Here is a 16406-nt window from a genome sequence, read left to right on the forward strand (position 1 = left end):
GAGCTTGGTCTGGGACCAGGTCCCTCTTGCGAGTTCTTGTGTCATGAGTTTCCTACTTTTGACTTGGGAAATTCCTCATGAAGTGACCAAGCTTGCCACACTTATGGCAAAGATCATTTGTAGTAGCAATTCTGCTGGAAGGGGTTTTCTTTTGGAAGCCTCCATGCTTCTTTAAGATCTTCTGAAATCTTCTAGTGACATATGTCATCTCATCCTCCTCTTCAGTCACTTCACTTTGAGATATTTTCAAGGCAATGGACTTCTCCTTCTTTCCTTCCTTCACAGTTGTCCCCTGTTTCTTGTTCATCTCGTATGTCTAAAGATTCCCAATCAGTTCATCCATGGAAAGCGTCATTAGATCTTTGGCTTATGTTATGGCATCCACCTTGATTTCCCAAGATTTCGGAAGCACCTTGAGAATCTTGCAAATTTGCTTACGGACAGGAATAGGCTCACCCAATCCTCTCAGCTCATTGGTGATAGAGGTGAATCTTGAGTTCATCTCAAAGATGGTTTCCCCTTCCTTCATAATGAAATTTTCATACTGAGTGGTAAGCATATCAACTTTAGATTCTTTTACTCATTGAGTTCCTTCATGGCCTGTTTGAAGACAATCCCATATCTCCTTGGCAGTCTCACAAGCAGAAATCCTGTTGTACTCATCTACTCCAATTCCGCACACCAGAATCTTCTTTGCTTTGTAGTTCTTTTCTATCTTTTTCCTATCTGCCTCGTTGTAGTCCTTTCTGGTTTTGACAACAGTGGTGGTAAGCTCCCCATCCTTCATTTCCTTTGTAGGAACATATGGTCCATCAAGGATGATGTCCCATAACTCAGAATCTTCAGCATTGATGTAGTCGTGCATTCGATTTTCTTTCGTTTGTCCCCCCAGCCATAATATTGACCATTTAAATGCGGTGGCCTAGTAGAAGACTGACCTTCTTCCATATTAGGTGGGATAGCCATTCCTTTTGGAACTTTTCTTTTCTTGGTGTTAACCAGAGAGAAAAGACGAGCTCTGATACCACTTGTTGGAATGTATGCGTCTCTGGCCTGCCAGGACTTTTCAAACTTCTTTCACTAATCTTCTCCAAGCAAAAGTAAAAGCAAGTTTACAAACCGAGATTAGCCTACTAATCCCAACTCTAAGCAATACCTCCTATTACTTAGATGAGCCAGAGCAGATACAACACTGCCCACTAAGCTATCACCCTTAGATAACTTAGACTTTGCTAAGCGGATACAACACCGTCCACTATACTAATCCTAACCGATTAATATAGACTTTTAGAGTAAGAACCTAAGTTACCCTTAACCTAGTTCTTACAATGATTCAAACAAGTTTGAAACGTTTCTTTCACAAGTGAAACGGATCTTACAATATCAGAACTATTACAAGCAAACAAAAGCAGCTGGTACAGAAAGCAAATCGCAGCACTTCAATCAAGTCCCTTGCTGTTCTTGAAGCTTGAAAGACTCTCTTTTTGAATGAATGCCTTAATATTGTTGTGTCATGTTTGATATATACCATGAAGAGTTACTACCAAACGTACAAGCAACCTCCTTGCTTCTGATTGGTGAAGTACTCTGCAGCTTCACCAACTTTCTGACGCAGACAGCTTTTACAGCTGTACAGCACTTTGCCAGCTGGACAAGTATTCATACTCTGCAGAGGACCAGGTCCCTGCACTTGTGAGGAGATCATCAAAACATCTAGGAGTAAGCACTTATCAAATATGATAACATATTTTTCCATAAATGTAGAGTTTTATTTGCATTAAACGATACCTACAAAATATATCAATATAATACTTTAATATTTTTTTAGATGCGCTTAGTTAAAAACCAAAAATGACACATCAAATAAAGAAGTAATAAAACGAAAATAAAACGTCAAGAAATAATATTATACCTTAATGCAGTTAAATCAGATCACATAATTAAATTCAATATTTATACAGTAAAAACTATCTACAAATATATCAAATATAATTCTTTGATATCTTTAGATGCACTTACTCACAAACCAAAAATAGTACCTCATAAAGACAAGTCAAAAAATGAATAAAAAATATCACAAAACGTCAAAAAAAACCATAATAATACATTAAAAACAAACCTGTCGCATCCCATCGACCTCCATGATGAATCAATATTGAGCAAATGTTATTATATCCCATGATTAAAATATGAAATTGAAAATAAAACTCAAGAAAGAATAAAAGATGCAGAAATGAAAGGAGAATATAGGTCAGTTACACAAAACCTATATGTATAGATGAACAATTTAGTTCCCATAACCTATATTTATGGAAGCACGATGTTAGTTTTCTTTTTCTCGTGTTTATTTTAAAATAGATAATTTAATATATATATATATATATATATATATATTATTTTTTTAAAATAGATAAGTTTAATAGTAATTGTTAGATAGTGTACTGCTGTATGGAAAACTTGAAAATATTGTTACGTCTAGTAATATATAATCTATATTTTGTTATTTGGCCAGTTTACTCAAAACAAAATGGTCTGAGAGGAGTAAGCCAAATCATTTAGAACTTAATCACTTAGATTACGATTGGTCAAAATTGACTTAGCAATATAGCCAAATTGAATTAAATGGTGAATTTAGCTAAAATCTAAATAAGACGAATCAATATAATTAACTAACGAGCTTCTTAATCATAACAAAATAACATAATTAATTTAATTATAAACTAATTAACTCAAAATATATACTATTATATAACTTAACTAATTAACCAAATATTTAATCAAAACTAATGTTTTTGAAACGATTTTTGAATATTCATAAAATATACTAATTATATGCATAATTATGTAAAACACATATATTATTTTGGAAATCCAAAAGCGACAAAATTACATAAAATAATTCTTTTTTGAAATTTTCTAAAACTAATTATTTTAAATCGTGTGAAATTGAAGAAGCTCGATAATTAATCTATATTGTGGAGGTCCAAAATTGGGTGTCAACAACTGTCCCTCGTTTGACTTGGATTGATGCAAGAAATTCAAGGCAAATGAAATTGACAAATCCAATTTTGACCAACCACATCTTCATCTTTTAAAAAATGATTTTTGGTACGAACTTTAGGAATTATGGCAGAACCCTAGAATGACTTTCCTACATATCTCAGGCTATATGAGAATTCAGGCCACTTATAGTTCAATATGCTTGAATTGACGAACGATTTTAAAAGAATTCAAAAGTTTTCCCGATACCGAATTATGAAGAGACCGGAATACTCGAGGATAAGATTTAAGAGAGAATGTTGGAATACAGCCAAGTTTTCAACATTGAGCCCGCCTACATATCCTTCAACTCAAGGAATCAAGATTGTAGTTCAACTCGATCGGTTGAAAAGGAAACCTATTATGCAAAATAACCTTTGATTGGAAAAAGTGACAAAGTAAGTTGAGTATGAAAATGAGGTTTGTAACCTCTTAGTCATGAATGTGGTGCACTTCACACCCATAATTAAGAACTTACACAGACATAATTTTCAAAACTCTTGGAGCATTCTCACTCGAATGGGAAAGTTGCCTCCAGTGAAAATTAAAATTTTCAGATGCGAAATTGAAACTGATAAACCCAAAGAAAAACCCGCGTGACTTCTGATAAAGGTGTGGTTTGATTGTGGTGGAAGTCGCTCCTCAGCTCGAGTCCTAAGAGTTTGATACTCCTATTCGGACTATGTCCCAGGTCGTTGCTAAGAAAAAGTTCCACGTTGTGCTGCATCCTTGTTGATGCCGTCCGCACCTGTGGTTTGATTTGAGAATTCATCCTCTTGTATGCTCTCGACAAAGACTGAAATAAACTTATCAGTAGAAACTGTAATTGAAAAAAGTGGTAACAACGACACTTTTTCGGTTATGTTCTTGCACATTTCTCTGGATACGTCATTGTCTTGGTGTTTTGAAGTTACTCTTTCTTTGAAAGATGTTGATGTGAGGCTAAAATAAATATTTTTAATCACTATTTGCCTCACATTTAGTATTTATATATGTCCTTTTTGAGCTTGAAGTTTATGGATTGTGCTAAATAGTATATTTTATTTGTAGGATTAAATTGGTGTGAAGATGAAGAAATTTGAAGCTGAAACGAATTAAATATGAAAGGTTGAAGAAGGAAATCAAGCAAACAACTTAATAAATTAAATTGAATAAAATAATAGATAATATATACGAAGTGCACTTGAGCAAATTAAAAAGTTGAATGGGCGTAGAAGTGTGCCACATGGCAACACTTGAAGAAGTGCAATTTTGTGCGGCAGTTAACGAAGCAGTGTTTCAAACAGAATCAAATTCCGTTTGGTTTTGGATCCTCAATTGGTTTTGGACTCAGTTATTTTAATAAGAATTTTCTACATCTATAAATAATTCATAAAAATAATTATTAAAAGAGGAGGAGGATAGAATGTAAAAATTAACTTTTGATTTAGAGTTTCATCTTTTCTTTTCTTTTATTTATTTTACATCTTTTCTTTGAATGATGGGTTCTAATTGCTCTATGTCTATGTGGAGTTAAACTTCTTGTTATTGGATTATATTTACTTACAATATGATTGTTTAGTGATTTTGATTCGGCATGATTTGTTTATCATCATATTAGTTGTTCTTATATTCTTGTGATTACTATTTGGATGCTTGATCATCATTGAAATAAACATATTGTCCGAATTGAATTCGGGAGAAGAATAAGAGGATAGAACGTGGAATAAAAGGAGCATGATTTTCTCTTAATAATTACGGTTAATTTGTATCCAAGATAGGGATATACCTAGAAACCATGCTTGGTCACTATACAGGAATAAATTGTAATGCTCGGTACTTGGTCCAACCTATCCCCGCTCAATGATGTAGTTTGGTTGTCATTTATCGTAGGCGATTAGAGGTCGGGAGACCATGATCATACATTTAACCATGTGAAATCAATAACTAGATAATCAAATAAGTTGATGAAATTGATGCTAAACATGATTTGTTAGTTAAATTATAATCCTAGATTGATTGATTCATTGATTGTGTAAACATCTATTTTTTCTTCGTTAATTGCTTTTTAGTTATTTTATCTTTATTTTTAGTTTAGTTAATATATTCATCTTTTAAAATCCTCCACATAAATAAATAATTAGAATTCATATAATTTAGTAAGAATAATTAATTGACAAGTCCTTTGGATTTGATAATCCGATTCTTTTAAGAGCCACTATATTACTTGTGCGACCGCATACACTTGCATGTGCAATTGGAAGCAACAAGTTTTTGGCGCCGCTACCGGGGACTTAGAAATTAATTATTCTTCTAGGTTATACTTTTTCTTTTCATTTGTTTATTGATTTGTTTATTTATTTTGATACATATTTTTCTTCTTCTACTAATTAATACTTTTTGAGGGATAAACGGGAATGAGGATTATTCACAAGTGGTAAGACCTTGTCCTTATTGCAAAGGAGCTCACTTTTGGTAACAATGTAATTATATTCACGAGGGAGAATTGTGTGCACCATTTCTATCCTGTGAATTTTGTAGGGGGTTGTGGGTCGGTTGCACCGTGTGTTGCTACCCTACACCAAAATCCTCTCATGATGATGCTAATAATCTTTGTTCATTTGATAGTATGAAATCTTGCAGGAAATTAATAGAGGAATATGAAGAGCGCCGCAAGAGAATCATATATGCGATGTCACGCCTTATAGATAGAAAAACGAAGAACTTTCAAGACGTTAATATGATTTTCTTGCATACTCAGAACTTAAGCAATGAATTAAATGCAAAGGTTGCTGCGTTTGACGCTCAACAATTCAATTATGAGTTTTGTGGTACTGAAAAGGCACTCAGAAGTCAAATTGATGATCTAAAATGGGAGGAGATGCAATGCAATCAGACTTTTCTTGAAGATGCCACATTTAGGAAAGAGTATAAAATTGAGCATGTTACGATTGGTGTAAGTTTGGAAGAGGGACGTATTGGACCCCATTCAAATCATTTTTCAACATTATGTTTAGATGTTGATGTATCATTCGAGTCATCTGAACTAATGGAGAATTGTATAGATGAGGAACAAGACCCTTACATCCTAAGGTTTTCTAGTCCACGTAGACAAACAAATATTCCTCACATAAGAGTCAAGAAGTACAAATGCGACATATATTACTTGGTTTTTTTTATCTTTATACCACCACCCTTTGAGAGGCGCAGAAAAATAGATGTAAAGTTAGGGGTGCAATTCATAAGTTCAAAATGGAAAAAAAAGTGGAGAACTTAGTTGTGTCGTGCCGCGACGTTAAATTAGGCGCTTATTGGGAGACAACCCAATTTTTAGTGTAACTTCTTTTTTTAAAAAAAAAATTAGTGTCATTTTTTGGTGAGGTTTTTACAGGTTTTGGATAAGTCTGAGTATCCGAAATTTGAAGCTAAGGAGCACGTTTGAGCTTAAGTGTAAGGTGACGACCCTTGATGAAAAATAAAATTGAGAGAACATGCTACTAGCTAGGCCTAAAGGCTTCAAGAAGTCGTCCTAACCCTTGTTTTAAATTTTATTTGATGCTTTGGGGACATAACATATTTTTAAGTGTGGGGTGGAGGAATGATTCCTAGTTTTTACTGTTTTATTGAGTCTTTTCTTTTTTTAGGATGAGTTCCTTGGCTTTTATTTTCGGTTCTTTTCCTAAGGATAGTCCTTTTGAACTGAGTGTCTTTTATTTTTTTTAGGAATAATTTCTTTTTTTTTAGAGAAAAGAAAAGACCATTTTGAGTTATGTGATACTTACTATTTGGGCCAAATTTTGAGTAGTACTTTCTTGTGAAAGCTTGATTGCTAGTGAAATTGCAAACTTTTTGACATCTAGGTTCATGGTTGTGACTTTGTATGTAGTTTATTTTATTTTGTAGTTGTTATGATCATGTCTCTGTTAGAAGTGGAATTGATCCATCTTGATTGATACTTGTGCCATGTGTGGTGAGATTTTGTTTATTTCATATTTTGCATCTTAGTCTAGAACTTGCACTGCATGTTATTGAAACGAAATAAAAAGTGTTGTTTAGGAGATGATATTAGGCTTTCTTTGATTTGTCTGGTAAATTTTAGCTTTTTCAGATATTATATCACTAGTTAGCCCTTTTGAGCCTGTAGCATTTTGTTGGTAGCCATATTTTGCCCTAAACTATTTTGTTGAATCCCTAATTTTTGCACCTTGCTTCTTTCAGCATTATAGCATAGACTTATTCTAATTGCTAATTCTGAAGAAAAAAGGATGGTTGAGTGAAAATGTAATCAATGATAGTTACAAAGTGCTCAAAAAGCCCTCTTTGAAAGAATGTGATGTGAAAAAAGAAGAAGAGATGAACAAAAAAAGTTACATTGATGATGGCCTTGGTCCTTCCAAGGACATCGTGCACCTTAACGCATGTAAAATACGTAAGTTGAGGGTGGCTATTATGAAGGAAAACTTAAAAAAAGGAAAAAATGATTGAAACATTCTTGAGATGATGAGAATTACTTGTGAAATAATTGTTGAAGAGAGGACTGAAAATAAAGAGAAGAAAATAATGGGCGATGAAGTCTAAAATTGACAAAGTGCTTAAGGAAGTGTAAGTCACTATTATATAGTTTTCTACCCGTCCCCTAGCCTACATTACAACCCGTTAAAGTCCTATTTGATTCTATTCAAGCATGCTTAATTAGAGGAGATGTACATAATGGGCAAGCATATGGCTCTTTGTGCATCCATGTGAAGTTTATTTCTGAGTGTGAAAGTTGTTCTTTGATTCTAAGTCCTTAATTTATATTGAATATTTTGATTTGAGTGTGTGGACTATTTTTTTCTTGTGAGGGCACTTGTTTCATGATAGATATGTGATTTTATTAGCTTTCTTTGATGAGGTAGGAGATCAAGCTTAAATTTGATAAGTTCAGAGTCCTTCCTTGAGGTTAGGAGGTTAGAGGTTTGGTTTTTATTTGTATATCTTGCATAATGATTGAGAAGTGTACTTGATGTTTTGAAATTTGTATATGGCCCAAGTGTTTGTAGCAATGATTTTTTGAGATGAGCTTTAATGTTTGCTAGAGGACGAACAAAAGTTTAAGTGTGGGTGTTGATGTGAGGCTAAAATACATATTTTTAATCATTATTTGCCTCACATTTAATATTTATATATGTCCTTTTTGAGCCTGAATTTTATGGATTGTGCTAAATAGTATGTTTTATTTGTAGGAATAAATTGGTGTGAAGATAAAGAAATTTGGAGCTAAAACGAATTAAATATGAAAGATTGAAAAAGGAAATCAAGCAGACAACTTAATAAATTAAATTGAATAAAATAATATATAATATATACGAAGTGCACTTGAGCAAATTAAGAAGTTGAATGGGCGTAGAAGTGTGCCACATGGCAACACTTGAAGAAGTGCAAAATTGTGCGGCGGTTGACGAAGCAGTGTTTCAAACGGAATCAAATTCCGTTTGGTTTTGGATTCTCAATTGATTTTGGACTCAATTATTTTCATTAGAATTTTCTACATCTATAAATAGTTCATAAGAATAATTATTAAGGGAAGAGGAGCATAGAATGTAAAATTTAACTTTTGATTTAAGTTTCATCTTTTCTTTTCTTTTATTTATTTTACATCTTTTCTTTGAATGATGGTTTTAATTGCTCTATATCTATGTGGAGTTAAACTTCTTGTTATTGATTATATTTACTTACAATATGATTGTTTAGTGATTTTGATTCGGCATGATTTGTTTATCATATTAGTTGTTCTTATATTCTTGTGATTACTATTTGGATGCTTGATCACCATTGAAATAAACATATTGTCTAAATTGAACTCGGGAGAGGAATAAGAGGATAGAACATGGAATAAAAGGAACATGATTTTCTCTTAATAATTACGGTTAATTTGTATCTAGGATAGGGATATACCTAGAAACAATACTTGGTCACTATACAGGAAGAAATCGTAATGCTCGGTACTTGGTCCAACCTATCCCCGCTCAATGATGTAGTTAGGTTGTCATTTATCATAGGCGATTAGAGGTCGGGAGACCATTATCATACATTTAACCATGTGAATCAATAACTAGATAATCAAATAAGTTGATGAAATTGATGCTAAACATGATTGTTAGTTAAATTATAATCCTAGATTGATTGATTCATTGTTTGTGTAAACATCTATCTTTTCTTAGTTAATTGCTTTTTAGTTATTTTATCTTTATTTTTAGTTTAGTTAATATTTTCATATTTTTAAATCCTCCCCATAAATAAATAATTAGAATTAATATAATTTAGTAAGAATAATTAATTGACAATTCCTTTGGGTTTGATAATCCGATTCTTTTAAGAGCCACTATATTACTTGTGCGACCACGCACAGTTGCGTGTGCAATTGGAAGCAACATATGTCATATAGGTATGTTCAGTCTACGTCAGCACACTCAAAGTAAATAATTAGTAGACAATGTGCCGCTTTAGCTAGTGGCTTGAGACAAAAAATAAAGAAAGATCATTCATATGAAATTAAACATCTTTTTCAACTAGATGAGAAAATAAAGAAGTATTGAGAGTAAAAGATAATGGATACCGTTTTCGAACACCGTATATCCATTACAACTCATGGTTTACTGAGGATTTGGAGATGTCATTGCTTGTTTTTTGCATGGCGAACTCCGATAATCTCTACAGCGAGCTAGATGGCTTGACAATAATCCAATTGTAACGAGGTGGATGCTCGATAGTAGTCCAACTGTAACAAGGTGAATGCTCGATAATAATCCAACTGTAATGAGGTGTGGGTCGAAAAAATTCCAACTGTAACGAGGTGGATGACTCGATAATATTCCAACTGTAATGAGGTGGATGGCTCGATAATATTTCAACTATAACGAGGTAGATGACTTGATAATATTCCAACTGTAACGAGGTGGATGCTTGATAATATTCCAACTGTAATGAGGTGGATGACTCGATAATATTCTAACTGTAATGAGGTAGATGGCTCGATAATCTTCCAACTGTAACGAAGTGGATGGCTTGATAATATTCCAACTGTAACGAGGTTGATGGCTCGATAATATTCCAACTGTAACGAGGTGGATGCTCGGTAATAATTCCAACTGTAACGAGATGGATGACTCGATAATATTCTAACTGTAACGACGTAGATGGCTCGATAATATTCCAACTGTAACGAGGTGGATGGCTCGATAATATTTCAACTATAACGAGGTGCATGGCTCGATAATATTTCAACTGTAATGAGGTGGATGCTCGATAATATTTCAACTGTAACGAGGTGGAGGCTCGATAATATTCCAACTGTAACAAGGTGGAGGCTTGATAATAGTCTAACATAGTTCAAAATAGGAACTTGAAATGGACAAACAAATATACGAACCACTTATGGGCCCCAACAAAACTATATACTAAAGTCTTTGATTAGCCAATCAAAACACATAATCCACTTATGGGGTGGATATCCAACAAATTTTAAAATCTTGACCCTTACATTCACTACAAAAAAAAAGTGTTTAGCGACGCACGCAATTCGTTGCTAATATACATATATTCGTTGCTAAATTGGATTAGCGACGGCTTAGTGACGAAATTATGTTTGTTACTATTTTGCTCGTTGCTAGCCTCTTAGCGACCCAAAAAATTTTGTTGCTAATTTAGCGACGTCTCGGCGACAAATCCAATCTGTTGCTATTTTAGTAGCGATAAATTATGCATCACTATGTTTATATTGTCATTGCTAATTTTATAATTTCATTTCGTTGTTTGAATGACTTAGCAACAAAATTGTTTGTCGCTATTCCGTCACAACATATTTTTTGAATAACTTCGCGATAATATATTTTGGCGCAAATCCGTCGCCAAAGCTCCTCTATAACTACAATTTAAATCGTCGCTAAATATGTCACTAACAATTTTTTTGTATTTTTTATTTATTTATTTTGAATATACCTTATTGAAAAATATTAAATGCAAATTATTAAATACCCATCAAATAACCAACATTCGTATAGAATAATACTTATCGAATCTGACAACAAAATTTAAATCAAAAACATCCATAAGTATCCATCAACAATTCTTAAATCAAAAGCACCCACATCCATCAAGTATGGATACACAATTTGTACTTGCAAAAATAGACAATATCAAAATCTAATGCAAGCTTGGTCAAGGGCTACGATCAGCATCTGAAACTAAAGGATCATCCTCCTCAACATTAATACTAGCAGGACGAACTACATGTGTAACACTTGATGGATTATCAATAGGTGGTGAAGAAATCACTTCATGTATCCGCTCAAGAACTACGGAAAGAATGTGTTCAATGAGTGTAGGAATCAATTGTGTCACAAACTCAGACATATTGGTTGTTGCTGGTTGAGAAACCGATGGTGGTACTTATCCAGAAGAGACAAAAGAAATTGACTCATAGTAATTTTTTTCTTCAGATCCAAGATCATATATTCTTTTCTTTTTTGCTCCTCCCGCGGCTTGGTAATATGCTTCAGATTGATCAATATCTATCTGAGACTCTATTTTTTCTCGTAATATTTCTTCATATCTTTCTTGTAATAAATAGTAAAATTATACATATTGTATCAAAAGTTGACAGGAAATTTGAAACAAAAAAAATTATCTTTACATAAGCAGCAACACAGAACTGCATCTGTTTCCTAAATTCTGGGCAGTGTTACATCCTAAATTCTAGGAAGTGTGACATCCTAAATTCTGGGCAGTAGCAGCAGCTAGCTAGGTAGAAAAAACAAATACTTTACATAAACAGCAATACAGAACTTCCTTCATCAGTTTCCTTTAACCATTGAATTGATATGTTTATCTGAGGATCTAATTCACATTCATATGTTTACGTGAGGCTTGTTTTTCAATTTAGGTTATTACACACATGCCAAAGTAGATTATTTTGAATCTGCATGTCATAAATAAAATCTATCATCACTCAAAAGTGTGTTCAATTCTCTGCCATACGTAGTCAGGAATAATCACTCTAGCTCACCATTCAAAAATAGAAAAAAACAACTATCTGTGGGAGTACATTTAAGTTGATCAGAATTTGGTGTTTTAAGACTTAACATAATTGCAGAGTACAACATCAGAAGACTGTAAAAAAGGATCATTATCATTAAGGAAAAAGAACAATGTTCTGCTCTTGTCAATACAATTAAATTCAGAAAATGCTATATGCCCTTAACCAACTACAATGTATGTCTAATGGCAGAAACCAAAGCTTATTTTCATTAATTTGAAAAGTCTGTACAATGCTCTTCTCTGTACAATGCTCTGAAGTTTGAAGAGACTGATCTATTTGGTATGCTTTAATACCCCTGATCGATTGACCTAACAAAAATCAAAAGAAATTTGGAGGTCGAGACATAGACAGTTTACTAGCAGTCAATTACATTTTATGAATCAGTCCAGGCCGAATGGCAATATCACTACAACAAAAAGGGGATTTAGTGGCAATTAGAAATGGTATTAGCGGCCATAACAATGGTCGTTGTAGCCTTTATCAGCCAATGCACTTTGGCCGCTGTATCGGGGGTCGCCAAAGGCTTTTGCGGCCATTCGGATAAGTGCTGGTAAATCTAAGCTCAATTGCCGCTAAAACTCATTCAATTTTACGGCAATTGGTTGCGGCAATTAAGATGGCAGCTAAATCCAATCCAAAGCGGTTAGTTATGCTCATGTAGCGGCCATTATAATAGTCGGTAAATCCAACTAAATTGTCGCTAAAAGTAATTCATTTTAGCGGCAATTGGTTACGTTAATTAATATGGTTGCTTAATCGAATCTAAAACAATTAGTTATTCTCATGTAACGTCCATTTTTATAGCCGGTAAATTTAACTAAATTTCCGCTAAAATGCATTAGTTTTAGCGGCAATTAAAATAACGTCCAATTTTTATGGCTAGTAAATTCACTTAGCTTGACGCTATAAGTCACAATCTTTAATGACCGGTTGCTTATTAATAATTGCATCCATTCATAAAGTTATCTAATTTGCATATCTAATGAAGTTTATAACTAGAAATCCAACAAAAGTTTTATTAAAAGGGAGCTTGTTACAGGCAACAAGTTTATCAAATGCTAAAAAAATATTAATTCATAAAACATAATATATATGATAAAATCTAATCAAACAAAAGAAAGTAATAGTCCAAACAACTTTAGTATCACAACTTCAAAAATAAACTTATATTATTTGAAAAAAATAACTAATATCACTACATAACCAATCCAATAAAAACAATGTCTTCAAAGAATTTCCACAATTGAACGTCATATTGGAATATTCCATCAACAAAAATTTCAAATATAAGAGTGTATGACCTGAAATAATAAAATAAATGCGTCAAAGATGAAATGTGTTTGGATAAAAACATCACGAGCTAGGAGTTATATCATATATCATAACCATGTGATATAACTCAAAGATTCATAGCCATTTAAATCTCCTATGAAAATTCTAATACCAAATTCATACATGTCTTTATGAAAGTAGGGAAGGCCAAAAACAAGGTATACAAAATCAGTAGTGAGTTTGGAGACATGTTTATAGATCCACTACAGATACAATAGGAATTTCTGAAGTTCTTCAAAGTCTTTCTAGAAACTAGAAAATCACTAGAAGTGAGCTTGGAGACATGTTAAAAAATTACTATATATACATTAGTAATTTAATGATGTACATATCAGTAGTGAGCTTGGAGACCAATTAACAGATCCACTACATATACAATAAGAATTTATGAAGTTCTTCAAAGGCTTTCTGGGAACTGGGAAATCACTACAAGTGAGCTTCAACATCTTAACACATCTACTATAGATACATTAGGAATTTCATAATGTACAGATCCGTTGCAGCAGTTCTTTGTTTTGTTAGACAAGTAACAGAGTTGCAATAGCTTGAAGAAGTTAGCAGGTATCTCACAACATAGAGATTAGATGTACAGAAAACCAAATGCCTATAAGCTAGCAAATTGAGCAATCAGGAATAAGTTTAGCTCGAGTTGAGACATAACTAAAGAACTATGACAGGTGAGACCATCGAACCTTGAAAAAATAGTTTGTTCGACATGAAAAAATGAAAAGTGGATCCCTTTGCAGGGTGAGGAAGGTGAATGAAAACCATTCTTTTGGGGATGCTCTTTGACTAGAGAAGGAACTAACAGAATGTGAATTGGTACTTCTATATGCAACCAGATGGAAGTATCCTAGGAGTTTGTTATGTGTTTTGCTTGGTGATCTTGTTTTTCCAATCAAAGGTTTTTCTTGAACAATTGCAGAAACAAATGACTAATTTTTAAATTTCTTGCAGCTATCTACTTCACATCATTGGATGTGGTATGAGATAGAACATGAATTCAAGGGATACGAGTAAACCTTCATTCTCTCAGGTCACGGAAAATACTCGAAATTTTCTAAAACTAATGTAAAAGGCTAACTTCCTATCCTCCTTTAACTATGAATGATGCTCTTTTCTAAATGTGCCCCAAGAAATCAAAGAAGTAAGTGTGTGCAATTATAGTATAGAGGAGCATTCTTGACGATGTAATTATAGAAGCATGATTTAACTACATGCACCATCTACTTATATCCAAGGTTAATTGTATGTATTCTTAAACTATATTTTGCTTCTTAGTTGATTCTTTGTATCAATAACAACTAATATATCTTGCCCATAATATAACAATGCTGATGAATTCGGGATAAAACTCGAGGGATGGAAATTTATCAACATGAGTTATCTCAATTGAAAAATGCAGAATCAATGGTATACAAATCATCGAATGTAGGGGATGAGGTGAATAAGGAATAGTTTCAGTAATCAGACAACCAACTAACATGATCTCAACTATACAAACAGAACCTATAATAATACTAACTACACTTCAGGGGTATCCTTGTATAGTATCAAGAGATGAATATGGGATGAAATTCAAGGCTGGCAAGGCATCAACAAGAGTTATCTCAATTGAAAAATGTAAAATCAATGATATACAGATCATCTAAAGACAAAGAAAGCAGGGGATGAGCTAATAAACCATATAAACTTTTCATGAAACAAGTCTGAGCAACTGAGTTAATTCTAAATCTCTAATTCAAAAGAATTTTCTTTCTTAAACTATAATTAACTTTTTATTGAATTTTAAACCTTACAACCAATTTCTTCTAACACTCAGTTCACAGTACTTTATTGAATTTTAACACTCACTTATAGTCTCAAGAATGTAACGTAGGTCACAGGTTCTTTCCAACCACTCCATCGAGAAGAATAGATTAAAAAAATTGAGTAAATGACAGACTACAAGTTTAAAAAAACTGTAGCAGCAAGGTCACAACACAAAAACAGAGAAAGAATGTCACAACAAGAGAAGTGAAACAAAAGTAAATGTTTGGAAAGAAGCCACGAAATATTTTTATGAAATCTCAAAAAGGAACTAACTGCCAACCTTGTTGTAGCAGAGAAACGATCTTTGACTTACTTCAGGGATTGAAGCTCTCGCCTTTTCACCATAGCCTCGCCTCATTGCAAAAAAGCAATATAGAATTCTCTTTGTTTCTCACTTTAAGTGACGAAGCACTCCCATTTAATAACACTACTTCATAGAAATCCCGAAACAATAATAGCAACTACATGTAACTATAGCTAACTGCCATGAAAACTTTTCTTAAAACAAGTTGAAACAACCTAATTGTATTCTAAACTTTCAACACAACTTGAATCTAGTTTCCATTCTTCAACCACAATGAATTTTTTTTTATTGAGTTTATTAGTTTCAAGAATGTAACTCAAAAATTTAATTCCTTCTCTTCTTTAATTTTTGACAACTTCTAATAAAATTAAGCAATGCACAATGTTATTTTCAAATTACCTACTGCACAAATTATAGAGTTGTAAAAACAGTACTATCTTAGACTGAATATTGAAGTCTCGTCAACTCGACTTGGTTTCAAGTTCTTCAACAATTCATCCTCAACTTGAAAATAAGGAAAAGTGCTCTGTTTCTAAACTTAGAGGAAAAAACTTAAATATTGAACATTCCCTTTTAAATACATCTCAAAATCGAAAAGAAATTTAGTTCTTATATAATGGCATCATGTCACACCCCGAAATAGGGGGCGTAACTGGCACTCGATACCCTAATACATGGAGTTACCCACTGAAACATACTAGCTAAACCAAACTTGCGAGGCAAAAAGATTGGACAACACAACCTCTAAAAAGTGAAGCCTAGACCCAGAGGTCATGACTTGAAAGAGAATAACCATACAAACAATGGTAGACAAACTGAAAATAAAAATAAAAATAAAGATGTACTATCTAGCCGACGAGG

General features: G+C 33.1%; 1 long non-coding RNA gene across 1 annotated transcript; it reads right to left on the reverse strand.

The window, feature by feature from the left end:
* Positions 1-13248: 13248 nt before the first annotated feature.
* On the reverse strand, positions 13249-16400 carry LOC107058533 (uncharacterized). The gene is made up of 2 exons (XR_001472104.1): positions 15522-16400; positions 13249-13398 (listed from the first exon to the last, which is right to left on the reverse strand). It is a non-coding gene; the product is annotated as an uncharacterized lncRNA (long non-coding RNA).
* Positions 16401-16406: the final 6 nt, after the last annotated feature.

Source organism: Solanum tuberosum, unplaced genomic scaffold, assembly GCF_000226075.1.
Source record: "Solanum tuberosum cultivar DM 1-3 516 R44 unplaced genomic scaffold, SolTub_3.0 scf00539, whole genome shotgun sequence".
In the NCBI taxonomy this organism is placed as follows: domain Eukaryota; kingdom Viridiplantae; phylum Streptophyta; class Magnoliopsida; order Solanales; family Solanaceae; genus Solanum; species Solanum tuberosum.